Source organism: Schistocerca serialis, chromosome 6 (assembly GCF_023864345.2).
Source record: "Schistocerca serialis cubense isolate TAMUIC-IGC-003099 chromosome 6, iqSchSeri2.2, whole genome shotgun sequence".
Classification (NCBI taxonomy): Eukaryota; Metazoa; Arthropoda; class Insecta; order Orthoptera; family Acrididae; genus Schistocerca; species Schistocerca serialis.
In genome coordinates this window covers 394,316,357-394,320,936 of record NC_064643.1, presented here as the reverse complement: position 1 = coordinate 394,320,936, position 4,580 = coordinate 394,316,357, and positions in this window count along the sequence as shown.

The window sequence follows — 4,580 nt, the reverse complement described above, 5'->3', positions numbered from 1 at the left end:
GACTAAGAGTGAAGTATCATGCTTCCACCTTCGCAACCACTCAGCAAGAAAAGAGCTTAATGTCAACTTTGAAGGGAAACGCCTTAGCCATAACAACTACCGCAAATACCCAGGAGTCACATTGGACAGGACGCTCTCTTACAAGGAGCACCTGACAAAGACTGCTGATAAAATGAGGACAAGGAACAACATCATCTATAAACCGTGCGGCACCACTTGGGGCTCCACAGTAAGCACACTTCGCACATCAGCGGTTGGGCTTACCTACACAGCGGCATAATACTGCACTCCTGTGTGGATTAACAGCCTCATACAAGCATGCGGTACTAAATGAAACCATACGAATTATCAGTGGGACAGTAAAATCTACGCCCACTGTATGGCTGCCAACCCTGAGCCACATACCACCCCTAGAAATGCGGCGAAAAAACGCTATGCTCAGTGAGTTCAACAAAATAATTAATAATCCACAGCTGCCCATGCACAGCGACATAGCTGACTTGGAGCGCATAAGACTTAAATCGAGAAGACTAACATTACTCTCTGCTAAAGAAATGACGAAATCCAACTATGATGTCGAAAATTTGTGGAAACAACACTGGCAAGAACACTGCCCAGCAAAATGCCAAAGTTTCATGACTGCTGAGAAACCACCTGGCTTCAACCAGTCACGTAAATGGGCAACCCTAAACCGCATACATACTGGCCACGGAATATGTGCTGACGTCCACTACAAGCGGGAATCGATACCGATACCAAATTGCGACTGCGGCGCTGAAAACCAAACAGTCCCACACGTAGTGGAAGAATGGCCGGTTCGAGCCTACAATGTAACCTTCAACGATTTCCCCCTGCAACAGAAAAGGCGACTGACTGTATTAAATGGCTTTTTGTCAGTCTGTAACTAACCTATGTATAGAATACCTACGGATTGTGATGTAATCCATACGATAAATAAAATGCATCATGTTATCCTCACATTTCAATAATGTATTGGGGATATCTCTTACGAGATTGTAACTACATGTAACGAATTACTATTATCAAAGTGTAGCGTAAATGAACTATCCAAAAGCAATTTATTATTGTCCATGTTCACATTTATATTTGCTGCAAACAAAACACGAGTAGTGACACGGTATACAAGTTATATGTTTCGCTATGAAACATGTCCCCCCCATGAACCATGCACCTTGCCGTTGGTGGGGAGGCTTGCGTGCCTCAGCGATAGAGATGGCCGTACCGTAGGTGCAACCACAATGGAGGGGTATCTGTTGAGAGGCCAGACAAACGTGTGGTTCCTGAAGAGGGGCAGCAGCATTTTCAGTAGTTGCAGGGGCAACAGTCTGAATGATTGACTGATCTGGCCTTGTAACCCTAACCAAAACGGCCTTGCTGTGCTGGTACCGCGAACGGATGAAAGCAAGGGGAAACTACAGCCGTAATTTTTCCCGAGGGCATGCAGCTTTACTGTATGGTTAAGTGATGATTGCGTCCTCTTGGGTAAAATATTCCCGAGGTAAAATAGTCCCCCATTCGGATCTCCGGGCGGGGACTACTCAAGAGGACGTCGTTATCAGGAGAAAGAAAACTGGCGTTCTACGGATCGGAGCGTGGAATGTCAGATCCCTTAATCGGGAAGGTAGGTTAGAAAACTTAAAAAGGCAAATGAATTGGTTAAAGTTAGATATAGTGGGAATTAGTGAAGTTCGGTGGCAGGAGGAACAAACCTTTTGGTCAGGTGAATACAGGGTTATAAATACAAAATCAAATAGGGGTAATGCAGGAGTAGGTTTAATAATGAATAAAAAAATTGGATTGCGGGTAAGCTACTACAGGCAGCATAGTGAACACATTATTGTGGCCAAGATAGACACGAAGCCCACACCTACTACAATAGTACAAGTTTATATGCCAACTAGCTCTGCAGATGATGAAGAAATTGATGAAATATATGATGAGATAAAAGAAATTATTCAGGTAGTGAAGGGAGACGAAAATTTAATAGTCATGGGTGACTGGAATTCAAGTGTAGGAAAAGGGAGGGAAGGAAACATAGTGGGTGAATATGGATTGGGGGAAATAAATGAAAGAGGAAGTTGTCTGGTAGAATTTTGCACAGATCATAACTTAATCATAGTTAACACTTGGTTCGAGAATCATAAAAGAAGGTTGTACACATGGAAGAATCCTGGAAATACTAGAAGGTATCGGATAGATTATATAATGGTAAGTAAGAGATTTAGGAACCAGATATTAAATCGTAAGACATTTCCAGGGGCAGATGTGGACTCTGACCGCAATCTATTGGTTATGAGCTGTAGATTTAAACTGAAGAAACTGCAAAAAGGTGGGAATTTAAGGAGATGGGATCTGGACAAACTGATTAAACCAGAGGTTGTACAGAGTTTCAGGGAGAGCATAAGGGAACAATTGACAGGAATGGGGGAAAGAAATACAGTAGAAGAAGAATGGGTAGCTTTGAGGGATGAAGTAGTGAAGGCAGCAGAGGATCAAGTAGGTAAAAAGACAAGGGCTAGTAGAAATCCTTGGGTAGCAGAATAAATATTGAATTTAATTGATGAAAGGAGAAAATATAAAAATGCAGTAAATGAAGCAGGCAAAAAGTAATATACAAACGTCTCGAAAATGAGATCGACAGGAAGTGCAAAATGGCTAAGGAGGGATGGCTAGAGGACAAATGTAAGGATGTAGAGGCTTATCTCACTAAGGGTAAGATAGATACTGCCTACAGGAAAATTAAAGAGACCTTTGGAGTAAAGAGAACCACTTGTATGAATATCAAGAGCTCAGATGGAAACCCAGTTCTAAGCAAAGAAGAGAAAGCAGAAAGGTGGAAGGAGTATATACAGGGTCTATACAAGGGCGACGTACTTGAGGACAATATTCTGGAACTGAAAGAGAATGTAGATGAAGACGAAATTTGAAATACAATACTGCGTGAAGAGTTTGACAGAGCACTGAAAGACCTGAGTCGAAACAGGGCCCCGGGAGTAGACAACATTCCATTAGAAGTACTGACAGCCTTGGGAGAGCCAGTCCTGACAAAACTGTACCATCTGGTGAGCAAGATGTACGAGACAGGCGAAATACCCTCGGACTTCAAGAAGAATATAATAATTCTAATCCCAAAGAAAGCAGGTGTTGACAGATGTGAAAATTACCGAACTATCAGTTTAATAAGAGCTGCAAAATACTAACGCGAATTCTTTACAGACCAATGGAAAAACTAGTAGAAGCCAATCTTGGGGAATATCAGTTTGGATTCCGTGGAAATATTGGAACACGTGAAGCAATACTTACCTTACGACTTATCTTAGAAGAAAGATTATGAAAAGGCAAACTTACATTTCTAGCATTTGTAGACTTAGAGAAAGCTTTTGACAATGTTGACTGGAATACTCTCTTTCAAATTCTAATGGTAGCAGGGGTAAAATACAGGGAGCGAAAGGCTATTTGCAATTTGTACAGAAACCAGATGGCAGTTAAAAGAGTCGAGGGACATGAAAGAGAGGCAGCGGTTGTGAAGGGAGTGAGACAGGGTTGTAGCATCTCCCCGATGTTATTCAATCTGTATGTTGAGCTAGCAGTAAAGGAAACAAAAGAAAAATTAGGAGTAGGTATTAAAATCCATGGAGAAGAAACAAAAACTTTGAAGTTTGCCGATGACGTTGTAATTCTGTCCGAGACGGCAAAGGACTTGGAAGAGCAGTTGAATGGAATGGACAGTGTCTTGAAAGGAGAATATAAGATGAACATCAACAAAAGCAAAACGAGGATAATGGAATGCAGTCGAATTAAGTCGGGTGATGCTGAGGGAATTAGATTAGGAAATGAGACACTCAATGTAGTTAAGGAGTTTTGCTATTTGGGGAGCAAAATAACTGATGATGGTCGAAGTAGAGAGGATATAAAATGTAGACTGGCAATGGCAAGAAAAGCGTTTCTGAAGAAGAGAAATTTGTTAACATCGAGTATAGATTTAAGTGTCAGGAAGTCGTTTCTGAAAGAATTTGTATGGAGTGTAGCCATGTATGGAAGTGAAACATGGACGATAAATAGTTTGGACAAGAAGAGAATAGAAGCTTTTGAAATGTGGTGCTACAGAAGAATACTGAAGATTAGATGGGTAGATCACATAACTAATGAGGAGGTATTGAATAGAACTGGGGAGGAGTTTGTGGCACAACTTGACAAGAAGAAGGGATCGGTTGGTAGGACATGTTCTAAGGCATCAAGGGATCACAAATTTAGCCTTGGAGGGTAGTGTGGAAGGTAAAAATCGTAGAGGGAGACCAAGAGATGAATACACTAAGCAAATTCAGAAGGACGTAGGTTGCAGTAAGTACTGGGAGATGAAGAAGCTGGCACAGGATAGAGTAGCATGGAGAGCTGCATCAAACCAGTCTCAGGACTGAAGACCACAACAACAACAACATGAAACATGTTACAGATAGTTAACATGAACTAGAAATAGCAACGAACTTAAGATGGAAGCCTGAGGAAAGATGACGTGTATTTACTTCGAGATCCGATAGCGGCTGATAGCTTGTTTAGTT